This window comes from Staurois parvus, unplaced genomic scaffold (genome assembly GCF_062004578.1).
Source record: "Staurois parvus isolate SC_StPar_1 unplaced genomic scaffold, SC_StPar_1.0 ptg000661l, whole genome shotgun sequence".
NCBI lineage: Eukaryota > Metazoa > Chordata > Amphibia > Anura > Ranidae > Staurois > Staurois parvus.
Genome location: NW_028318457.1, coordinates 681,369 through 694,368, shown reverse-complemented (window position 1 = coordinate 694,368; position 13,000 = coordinate 681,369).

Below are 13,000 nucleotides of genomic sequence, written 5' to 3'. Positions count from 1 at the left end.
GCCCTTGACTCACTAGCGCCTTTAACCACACACAACATCAGACCCTGACCGCTCCAGCCCTGGCAGACTGATCACACCAAAACCTTCAAATGACACAGTCGTGCCCTGGAGCGACTATGGCGCAAAACCAAATCCCAACAAGCCTTCGCCCGCTACAAATCTGCCTTCCACACCTACACCTCCTCCCTCCACGCAGCCAAACAAGCCTACTTCCTGACCCTCATCAAGGCCCTCTCCTCCAATCCTCGCCGACTCTTCTCCACCTTCAACTCTCTACTCTCGCCACCCCCACCTCCACCCAACACCTCACTCACTGCCCTTGAGATTGCCAATCACTTCAAAAACAAGATTGACACAATTCGCAAGGACATCACCGCAACTCACACGCCCTCTCAACCTGTCCCCTCTCACACAGCTACCCCCTCATCCCCCCTCTCCCTCGACATAACCCGCAGGGACTTTGTCGCTGCTCAAACTCCCTCCAACCCTGCTCCCCCTCACTCAGCTACCCCCTCATCACCCCTCTCCCATGACCCCACCAATGCTCTGACCTCCACTTCCACCCCACCCTACATTCCTCATACTGAAGCCCCCCCAACACTTCACACCTTTAACCTTACTACCATCGAGGAAGTCTCCAAGATCCTCTCTGATGCCCGCCTCACCACCTGCCCCCTTGACCCTATCCCCTCACAACTCCTACAACCTCCCTCCCCCTCCATCCTATGCTCCCTCACCCACATCTTTAATCTCTCCCTCTCCTCTGGCACTTTCCCCTCCCCTCTGAAACATGCACACATCACCCCCATACTTAAAAAGCCCTCCCTGGACCCCAATGACCCGAACAACCTCAGACCCATCTCCCTGCTCCCATTTACATCCAAACTCCTCGAGCGCCTAGTCTACACCCGCCTAAGCTCTCACCTCAACGACAACAACCTCCTTGATCCCCTACAGTCCGGCTTCCGTCCCCTACACTCCACCGAAACTGCCTTACTCAAACTCTCCAACGACCTGCTAACTGCCAAAGCTAATGGCCACTATTCAGTGCTCCTACTCCTTGACCTTTCTGCGGCCTTCGACACAGTCGACCACCCCCTCCTCCTCAAAAAACTACACTCCCTCGGCCTTAGAGATTCTGCTCTCTCCTGGCTCTCATCCTACCTGTCACAACGCTCTTTCAGCGTTACCTATAATGCTACCACCTCCCCCTCACTCCCCCTCTCTGTTGGGGTCCCTCAAGGCTCCGTCCTCGGGCCCCTTCTCTTCTCCATCTACACCTCCTCCCTTGGCCAACTCACACACTCTCACGGCTTCAACTACCACCTATATGCCAACGACACACAAATCTATCTATCAACCCCCCACCTCACCACCTCAGTCTCCTCCCGAATCACACACCTACTGAGCGACATATCTAACTGGATGTCGCTCCACTTCCTTAAACTGAACCTCTCCAAAACCGAGTTTCTTGTCCACCCCCCATTGACTTCTCCATCACATCCAACAACACCACCATCAAACCCGCCCCGCAGGCCACAGTACTTGGTGTCATTCTGGACTCCAACCTATCCTTCCAGCCCCAAGTCCAATCTTTAACAAACTCGTGCAGACTCCACCTCCGCAATATCGCCAAAATACGCACGTTCCTAACACCAGAAAACACTAAACAGCTCATCCACTCCCTCATCATATCACGACTCGACTACTGCAACTCCCTCCTCACTGGCCTGCCTTGCTGCTGGCTATCCCCGCTTCAGTCGATCCTGAATACGGCTGCCAGACTCATTCACCTTTCCAACCACTCCATCTCCGCCACCCCCCTCTGACAATCCCTCCACTGGCTTCCGATTGTGCAATGGATCAAATTCAAAATCCAAACGCTGACGTACAAAGCCGTCCACCACACTGCCCCGAACTACATCACTGACCTAATATCCAAGTACCACCCAGCACGCACACTCCGCTCCTCACAAGACCTCCTTCTCTCTAGTTCCCTGGTCTCCTCTTCCCATGCCCACGTCCAGGACTTCTCTAGGGTGTCACCCATCCTCTGGAACTCCCTGCCCCAACCCATCAGATTATCACCTACTCTCCTCTCCTTTAGGCGCACCCTGAAAACCCATCTCTTCAGGGAAGCCTACCCCACCCCCTGCTAACTTGCCGACCTCCTCCACTCTTCCTACCACTCCATCCCCCACAGCTATCTCCTCCTGTGCCACCATCCCCTCCCTCCTAGATTGTAAGCCCGAAAGAGCAGGGCCCTTGATCCCCTCATGTTTTGCATTGTATTGGTATTGTTCTGTCACATGTTCTGTCCCCCTTTGTAATGTACAGCGCTGAGCGAACCATTGGCGCTTTATAAATACTGTATAATAATAATAATGTTCTGGTTTAATACGGCCCCACAGGTAATTTGGCAATATCTAAAAAGGAGAAAAGCGCCTCTAAGGGCAATATGTGGTACATTTATTGAGGAACATAATGAGAAACACATGATAATAGAAAACAAAAGGCTTAGGCATATGTGGTGAAAGCAAAGGACATGGCGGCATTTTCGATGTATACTCCATAGTAAGCACTGGAGGAGACTCGGGATGTTCACAGGGAGCCAGCCGGCATCTGAAGTCCACCCTGGAGCACAACGTCGACGTCAGCGTGATGAGGTAGGGATGTCCAGTATGCAATGCAACGCATTTCAGAGCATGCGCGAGGCGGATGAAAGGCAAAGGTGCACTTCCTTCTCAAGCATTGAAGGAAATCAGTTAGAGTAATTTCGTTTTTTTTTTTTAGGGGGGAGAAACAAGTACAGATTTAAAATATGTATTGACCAGTATCAGTCGCTCCTTTATCCATTCATTTTTTTTTGCCGCAAAATGGTCGGCCCTCACATGTTCACTTCATCAAATCTGGCCCTCTTTGAAAAATGTTTGGACACCCCCAGTCTAAAGGGAACATAGGCTGGTGTTCTGAAGAGCTTAGTCTATCTAGTTCTCTATGAAGGGACTCTGCTCTTATTGCCTTAAAGCAGTGCTTCTCAATTATTTTCTGTCATGCCCCCCCTAGGAAGAAGAAAACATTTTGCGCCCCCCGCGCGACTGTAAATAGTATCATTTGTCTATAAAATTGTTATAAGTACACCTCTGCATAACACTGTATCCTTATTAACGTATAAGAGAATAAAAAAAGAAAGAAATGTGGGTCAATTTACAACAAAGAATAGCTTTATTAACTGTAGCAGAAAAGATTTAAAGTGCATTAGAAATTCAAAAAAAAATTAAATCCTTAATTAAACTATAAACATTTTTTGATTGGACATGTCAAACCATATGATACTGAAAAAATACATAAAATCAATAAATAATAATGAATTCAAACCGATCACCAACATTTACTTAGGACCTAATCATTGGCGCCCCATCATTGGTGTCAGTGGGAGGAATAGTGCCTCATTATTGGTGTCAGTGGGAGGAATAGTGTCCCAACATTGGTGTCAGTGGGAGGCATAGCGTCCCATCATTGGTGTCAGTGGGAGGAATAGTGTCCCAACATTGGTGTCAGTGGGAGGAATAGCGCCCCATTATTGGTGTCAGTGGGAGGAATAGCGCCCCATCATTGGTGTCAGTGGGAGGAATAGTGTCCCAACATTGGTGTCAGTGGGAGGAATAGTGTCCCAACATTGGTGTCAGTGGGAGGAATAGTACCCTGTCAGTGGGGAGAGGAATAGTGCCCCATCGTTGGTGTCAGTGGGGGGGAGGAATAGTGCCCCATCGTTTGTGTCAGTGGGAGGAATAGTGCCCCATCGTTTGTGTCAGTGGAAGGAATAATGCCCCATCATTAGTATCAGTGACACCAATGATGCGGCACTATTCCTCCCACTGACACCAATGACACTTGCTGACCCCTCTTGCAGTATGGTGCTGCTGCAGCCAGCATATGTGGTTGCAGCAGCACCTCTGCACTGCACACTTACCGGCTTTTCCCTCACTCGATTTTCGCGGGTCCGCTCGGCTCCGCCTCCTCGCCCGTGATTGGCCGCCTGTGTACCTTTCCTGAGCTACAGTTCTGGCGGCCAATCACCGGTGAGGAGGCGTAGCCGAGTGGCCGGAGTGATGGAAGGAGCAGCGCTTCCTGGATGGATCATCGTGGGAGCCAGGTAAGAAACAGCAGCCCTCTGCCCACCCCTGTACTTAGTGTCCCTTCTGTTGGAAGGGGGGGGGCGGCGATGCGCCCCCCTTGACGGAGCCTTGCGCCCCCCTGGGGGGCGCGCCCCACTATTTGAGAAGCACTGCCTTAAAGGAAGTCAGCCTATGTACTTTTACTGCTTAGGCTGACTTCCTTTAAGGCAGTGCTTCTCAAATAGTACAAAAATGTACTTTTACTGCTTCTATCACAAAGCCAAGTCAACTGTTTGCTATATGCAAGGACATCTGCTTCAGCTCTGCATTTAACTGTTTCTACTACAAGCCAAGTCCACAGTTTGCTATATTTAATGATTTCTGCTTCAGCTTTATAGCAAAAAAGCTTACTGTCCTCAACTTCTGCATAGTTTCTATTTCTGGAGTATCCCTCTCAAACAAACAACACCTCTATACTGGTTATTGAGGAAAAGTGTGACTGTGTTTGTGTGCCTGGCTGCAGGGCAACCCACTAGGGAAGAACCTGGGCAAATTTACAGTGGCTCCTGCAGGAGTAAGCACTACACACCCTTGAGCCTCCTGATAGTTAAAAGACCGGTCCACATGATACTGTGTTTTCTGTCATGACCAGATTCTTGTATTCCCAGAGAGTGGGCCACTGAGCTCTGCCCCACATAGCCACAGAGTAGCAAAAACAATAGCTTGAGCTAGGTTGACAATGAAGAAGACCTTTCAGACTCCCTCCGATTTAAATTCCAGTTCTAGTCAAAACTATTGTTTTAGTTTGGCATACCAATAAAATAATTGTCAGATTTTTTATTATTCTCTGTTACCCCATTGGGGAGAACTTTGTTTGCTGGCTGTTTGATCGCCAGAACAGAAAATAATAAGGGGTTAAAATTTCTGCCAGTTAATTTTTATTGCTCTCTCTTTTGTGGTTGGGTGATTCCCTTTAACTTCTTATGTGCTCATTTGATTAAGAAGTGACTGAAAATCTACTTAAGGGCTTCCAGATGACAAGAAATGCTAATACCTCCCCAGAACTTAACCCTCCCTTGCCTGAACACTTAAAGTATATCTATATCTAAAACTTTGTTTCTAGTTTTGGATAGAGTGGGGAAAGGTTACAACACATGTCATGTTTTACTGCTGTTGGGGAGATTCTTTCACTTCCTGTTAGGTGAAATGGTTGTCCCCAAGACGGGAAGGGAGGTAAAATCTCTATAACAAGAACACAGATCTCTAATGGTGCTCCAGGTAGCAAGAAAACCTGACAGGAGTTCTAATCTCTTTCCATTCTATCCAAAATTAAAATTTGGGGGTATAAATTTGGAACTCTCTTATACAGTATTATTACTGTAAAGTGGTCAGACTGCATGCACAGTATTAAATATGGGCCTTTTTTTAATTTTTAACATTACTATTTGCTGCACCAGGTATTACAATATCCTGTGCTAGCAGCACACTGGATAGCAGGACGACTCCTGAATATGGAATGCACCTTGCCCAATGCTCCATTTAACAGTGCTAATTCTCCTTTATGCTTTTCAATAATGGTCCATTAAACCCTAACCCTAATGCTTAAAGTGTTAGTACACCTTTTTCATTTTTTTCTGAAAAGGTGACCTAACATGCTACACCCTCCCTGCCCCCAGTACCCACTGCACTTATTTATATTGGTGATACAGTTTCACCGTCCACACAGCCCAGTGCAGCAGCCCTGGGGTTTGAAAACCACAATGTTCTTTCTATTCTTCCCCTGGAGACAATGGCATATACCAGAGCAGTTCCAATTGGTCAGTGTTGACATGTGACCATGCTGACCAATCAGAACCTCTCTGATCTGCATCTCTAGGGAAAGAGGAAGAACAGCGTGGACTGCTGCGCTAGGCTGCATAGACTATGAAATTGAATCACTCACAAAGGTAAGTGCAGGGTGGGTGTAGGCTGTTAGTTTACCCTTTAATTTTTTTTTAAAAGGTGAACTAACACTTTAATCTAACACAAATGAACCCTTATTAACCTCCCTCTTCTAACACTTTAGCCCCAAAGCAAGCCTTTAAAACTTAACTTTGCCCCTCCCCCATCCCCAAAGCCTACATAATAGCAGTGATTCTATCACTAGTAAAAACTTGCCCACATCTGGAGCACTATGCAGAGCACAGTTTCTTGGTTTCATGCTTCTGTCCCTAAATGGCCAGGTGAATCATATACTGCAGCATTTACATCAGCAATAGAGTGTACGATCTCTCAACCAGACAGCCAGGGAGTGATGTGTAGAAGCAAGTTAGTGTTTACTCCATTTTGCATAGTGATATTGTTGCTGGCAAGTTGCTAGAAGAGACAAGTTCTCTATTGTGACAAGTGCCTTAGTTCTCCCGCCTTGACTACTGCAACTCCCTTCTCACTGACCTCCTTTACACAGGGTATTCCCTATATAGTCTAGCATGAATGCTACTGCTAGATTTACACACCTTATTAAATGATTTGTGACTGCTGCTCCTCTCTGCCAGTCCCTTCACTGGCTTCCACTTCCACTAGTCCAACGTATAAAATTCACAATACTAACCACAAAATTACAACACTTTGTTGTAAAGCGCTGCATAATCTGTTGGCGCTATATAAATCCTGTTTTATTATTATAATAATATTAATAACATACAAAGCCATCCACAACACTGCCCCCAGCTACATCACCAACCACATCTTGAAATATCACCCAAATCATCCACTCTGCTCCTCCCAAGACATCTTGATCTTTAGCTCCCTTGTTACATCCTCCCATGCTCACCTTCAGGACTTCTCCTTAACCCCACCCACCCTCCCTACGTCTGGTATGTCTGGATAGATCCTACTCTGTCTGCCTTTAGACAATCCTTACAAAAATATTATTCAGGGAAGCATACCACACCTTCACTTAAAAACTGTGCTTCAGCAACCTTCATGAGATCATCCCCCACAGATATTACCTTTTGTACCACCTTACTCTCCCTTTTGATTGTAAGCTACACAAGCAGAACCCTCCTATTCCTTCTGTATTGAACAGTATTGTAATCGTACTATCTCCCTTTATAAATTGCTGTGCAAATTGTTGGTGCTATATAAATCATGAATAATAATTTATTAAAATGCCCTGATCCTCCTCTTCTGGGATCCCCCACTGGCGCTCCAAGCGCTGCCACTTTCTATGGGGGCACTTGTGCTGGCTCAATCACTGGGTTCCCCTCTCTGTGTCTATTAACACAAGAAGCTTTGCTTGGGCCCACCCCCCACATCCTCGTCACAAAATTAGATTGACAGCAGCAGGAGCCAATGGTTCCTGCTGCTATCAGATTGATAGCAGATTTCCCTGTGAGGAGGGAGAGAGCGGAGAGAGGCACTTCTCCCATGCACAGCGCTGGATCGAGATCGGAATCAAGTAAGTATAAGGGGGGTTGGGGGATCCTGTGACACAGAAGGTTTTTTACCTTAATGAACAGAATACATCAAGATAAAAAAAAAACCTTTAGGCTTTAGAATCACTTTAACTTTAATTCTACCGTATTCTACCCCCTAAAAACACCTCCCAACCCTAACACCAACACCTAAACCCTCTAATAAAAAAGTGTATGTCCAGGCATTACCCAAATGTACCTGCAAACCTCCTGCTTATTTCCTTTTAACTTGTTCCAGCAGTGAAAAACAGCTTTTATCACTCCCTTTATCATCATCACCAGGCTTCAGGGGCAGACTGACCATTTGGAAACTAGGGCACTGCCCGAGGGCCCAGGGTCAGTAGGGGGCCCCATGAGATGCCCCTGGTACCTTTTTCATAGGCTTTTTTTAGTTTGGGCAAGGACACAGGGGCCCCATGATCCCATATTGCCCGGGCGCCCCATGAGTTGTCAGTCCGCCTCTGCCAGGCTTGTAAAGTTCTTGCAGGGTTGTTCATGCAGGTGCTGGGAAGTTAGTTCCTAATGATGTAGGCATGCCCCCGGGAACTACAACTTCAAGAGCCTTCTGACTAAACACAGTCATAGCACCAGCAATGTTTTGCTGGGAAAGGATATTAATGTATGAATGTGTAGAGGGCCTGGGAGGGTGTCAGACACCGCCCGGCGGAATCTCTAGTGATCCACAGAACGGGATTCCCCAGGACGCGGAGTCTAAGTCCCAGTCTGCCTCTTCACCAGAGCCCCTGATGGTGGGGATGGACTTGGTGCGAGACTGAAACCAGGTCGCGGCCCCTGAGTGCACCCAACTGTGGTAGAGGGGTCCCGCTGAGGGTATGTGCTAGGGGTGAGCCTGATGTGGAGGCTGACAGGTCCAGGTCCCGAGCGGGATGGATAGATGACAGTCAGGTGTGAGCGTGGTCAGACTAGCCGGGTCGGTAACGGTGGAGGCAGATAGGTACCAAGCAGTAGATGGAGAGTAGCCGGGTCACGAGCCAAGGTTCAGCAACGGGAGGTCCAATAATAGTAAGGGCAGGCAGAGGAATAGTCAGGGACGAGCCAGGGGTCAGAGCAGGAGAAGGTCAACACGAATCAGGACAGACAGGGTCGGCAACAAGGAACGCACTTCAGGAACACAGGTAACAGGAACTAGACCTTCCTGATCACCGCCTGGCCAGTTTAAATAGTGCGCCCTGAACCGTCATTGGGGCAAGTGCACATGCGCGGCCGCAATTGCCGCCGCGGACGCCCAGTCCTAATCGCTGCACATTGGTGCGCCTAGGCAATCTGCGCATGCGCAGACCTGTGCGCCGCGGCGAGACCCACGGTCCCTGACAGAGGGATTGGGGATAGGCAATGTTCTGTAGTCTAGCAGACAGGGCTAACAATGCTGACTGGGATTTTATTGCAGCAAAGGTACTGCAGCCTAAACAGGAAGGTGGGGCCACACTGAATTTCTGGTAAACAGAAACAATTGAGTACCGTCTGTGATACTTTTTTTATTTGCACTAACATATAATTTTGAGGACAAGCTTTCGGGGAGTGTCCCCTTCTTCAAGGTCCAAGCAGTACTATACAAATCACCATCACAACAACTGCTCCCCCTTTATCAGTTGGTTTGATGGTGATGGCCTGATTATTGCGTATAGCCCATCGCTCTGGTGGTGAAAGATTGTATAGAATTTTCTTTTGCTGGGTGGATATCAGGGATGTAGCTCGCAATCTGAAGCTATCAATATAGGTGTCCAGTTTGGGGTTGCGTCCTTGTGGAGGTGTGAAGCAGCTGTTCTTTTTCTTTGTGTAGCACTCCACTGTCCTAGGATTCCTTTCATTATTGTGGAAATATTCTTTGAGCCTTAGTCTCCTGAAGAAATCCTCCATATCTGACAATAATTGTAAATGATCCAATTTGGTGGTTGGGCAGAATGTAAGGCCTTTGGAGAGGATGGTTAATTCTGGTTCAGAAAGTTTATGATTTGACATGTTGATGATTCCAAGTTCCTCTGTTATATCCACATGTTCAGTCAGGTCAGCATTTACACAAGGGATACCTTGGGATTCCAGATTAGATTCCAGGTCACTGATAATAGGAGGTATAGATGTTTGGTTGCTTTTATGTTAAGGTTGTATCCAAAAGGTCTGCTCTTGGTGTAGCTTCTGAAGTTTTTTTTTGTTTCCCATTCATGGCAAGTTTTTGTGTTTGTCTTTGTAAAGTTTCCAACTCATTCTTGATTTGGTTAATGTTGGTAGGGTCCAATGATGTTAGGGTTTCAAACAAAGACTGCCTTTGTAGTTACCCTTTTTCCATACAGTTTGTGGATGAGGTTATTCCTTAATCTCTCGCTGGTGTGTCTGCAAAGTCTTTCTGCATAAGGAGAGTTGATTGTATTTACGGAAGGATTTTTAATCCGGAGGCCTTGTGGTATGAGATTCCTCTTTTTGCATCTTGAGAGAAAGAAAATATCACTGTTGATCTGTGTTTCCTTTGTGATTAGGTTGGTTAACTGCTTCTTTATGCGGCTATATGCAGTATCTTCCATTTTGCTTGAGGTGATTGTAGCCGTATTAGTGCATTTGCGACAGAAACAATTGAGTACTGTCCGTGATACTTTTTTATTTGCACTAACATATAATTTTCAGGACAAGCTTTCGGGGAGTGTCCCCTTCTTCAAGGTCCAAGCAGTACTATACAAAACACAAAGTTTTAGCAGAATGTTAGAAGAGATGAAAAAAAAAAAAAAAGAGGCTAGAGATAAGACACAGCAAAAGCAAAGGGGGGACGACAACAGTCACATCACAGAGGAAGTCAAGCTTGAGCTGATAGTCATAAAACTGTTGGATAATGATTGAGGAATCCCATGTCCAAATTCAGGCCGTTATCTCTTGTGTCAAATAGAATTATCATTCTTAGTTCACAAGTCAATATGTCAGACCCCAGCCCTTCTCACGAAACTTGTGACCGAAGGACTAGCCGATCTAAAACCGCAATGTCACGTGCGTAATAATGCCACACCCAGCTGCACTCTGCACAACGATTTTCCAGCTAATTGGACTACAATCAATGTACCAGCAGCCTGAGCGATTGTTACTGGGTCAGGTTAATTATGTAATTAACCCTTCACACTGCCACCTCCTTTTTGTACAGAGAAAGAGGAAATTTGGCAATATCAGCTAAAACGCTATAATGGTTGAGATAATTGTCTGCATAATACGGTCACCGCAGGCCGATTATGCAGAGAGTTAAACAACTTGAGGTAATCGTCTGTATGACACGGTTATGCAGAGTGTTAAACAAACACAGTAGCATTCTCTTTAGAGGCAGGAATTTGTAAATTGCAATAAAGTGCTATAGTTAGCTACAGTTCAACACTTTCAGAAGGAAAGATTTATTACTAAAAGGTCAAACGGGTGCAATAAAAATATTTACAGAAAAAGATGTAACTAAGATATATATACAAATACACAGAGACTAACAGCACAGCAAAGAGATATCAGAGAGAGGTGAAAAGGTTAAAGTACTTGCCAAAGTCCTGGGTTAGCAGATCCAAGTTTCAGAGCGAAAGGGCACGGGTCTCCCCAGGTGGTACTGATGTTAAAATGGGAGACGTCTTCAAATTTCTCTGGTAAACAGAGAAATATTTTGCGGTACTTGCAGCATTTAAAGTAATAAAATACTGGGAAATGTGCATGTATTGCCCTCATGAACTGAACTTTTGCTTTTCAATTTACCCTGACATACACTTTAACTTGTAAAGTTAAAAATTAACTAAGCCCTACTGGCTACTTATTTTATACTATGCCTAGAAGTCCTTTTACTCAAGCAAGCAGTAACTTATTGAAACACCAAGACACCGGTGCCCGAAAAAGGCATGAAAGATAGGAATATCAAGAAAATGTTTGCACTCATGACTGACAGGTGGTCTAGGCTATTTAAAGTAGATAGGATGATAATCAAACTCTATGGGTACCTGCAGACAGTTTTGGCGTTTAAAATTACGTTTTCCAGATTGTTATTACCTTTCTTAAATTTACCAATATAATAGATAATCTGTGCCATGTTTCTGCAGCAGTGAACTAAAATGAAAGGTGCAGACTGTGGTTTCTTCTCATAATGAGGATTGCACAATCTTCTATACATATTCTAGAGAAAATATAAAATCAGTTTTTTCAGAGTGCAGGAAGTTGCTCTGAAAGCTTTCATCCTTTTCGTCATCTGTAAAATCTTACTAAGTGGCAAATTTTAAATATCAAAGATTAGTTTTATAAATAAATTCTTCCTGCACTTCTGTATACCAAATAGAGTACATGAAAGAGAAACTCAACCAATGCCCCTAAAAAATCATTCCAAATTACCACTTACCTTTAATGATCTTTAATAAAGGAAAAACATACAAACCCTGCAAATTCTATGCTGTCCTCTTCTCCCCCACTGCTCTTCCACTGCACATACCATAAAACACCACCATCTTCACTCTTTTCGTCATCACGAAGAAGAAACTGGGTTCTTGCAGCCAGACATTTTATAATGTGGCGCTAAATTCTTCTTTCTCCTGTGCTATCTGTTAGACAGTCCATACAATATGCAATTTTCTTTCCTTCCACCCTGGGAATTGCTCAATTCCCCCATTAACACTGACTGTGAATCCCTCCTGCAGCGCTATTGTGTTCTGCTGCTGGGGAGTCTTTGTCAGTAGAGCACAATGATTACTGCTAGTGGATATAGCCCCCCAGCCGTGATGTCATGAAAAAAATCTGACATGCTTGTTGTACTAAAGTAGATTGATTGACCCACAGATGGATAGCTGGGATTAATCCATCAATGCAGCCCCTTGGGATATATGTGATGTCAGTATCCCAGGAAGCTGCAGGAGGAGGCTTTATGTCATTTGCACTTAGGGGAGAATGGTGGCAGGAGGTGGATCAACCATGAAAAAAAAGCTAAATAAAAACGTAAAATGTTTAATTTCCCATCTCTTTGTCTTAGTGGCAACAGTCACCAGGATATATAGATAGAGAATCTACCTAGTGGAAAAACTGTACCCAAAGCTTAAAAAAGTTTTGGCAATACATACACTTTAATTAGTTATGTAGGCATGGCAGTATGTGTGCTATACATACTGTATATATACCTGCAATGATCATAGACAGTATCTTCAGAATCATAGCTGTTCTTGAAAGAGAGCAGAGAGTCTTGCTGACAAAGCTTTTATTTAAAAATAAAACTGCTAGAGTTGCAGAATATGACCTACTCACAAAAAAAAAAAAAGCTGACATCCTTAAGAAATTGTATGTGCATCTGTCTATATGTTACTCAATTATACCTTCTATTGTTATCTAGTTGTCAATATCACAACTACCCTCACAGTAAATTATTTATCTAATATCTACTAATATCTACTTTAATTTACATTATATTATATGGCCAGTATT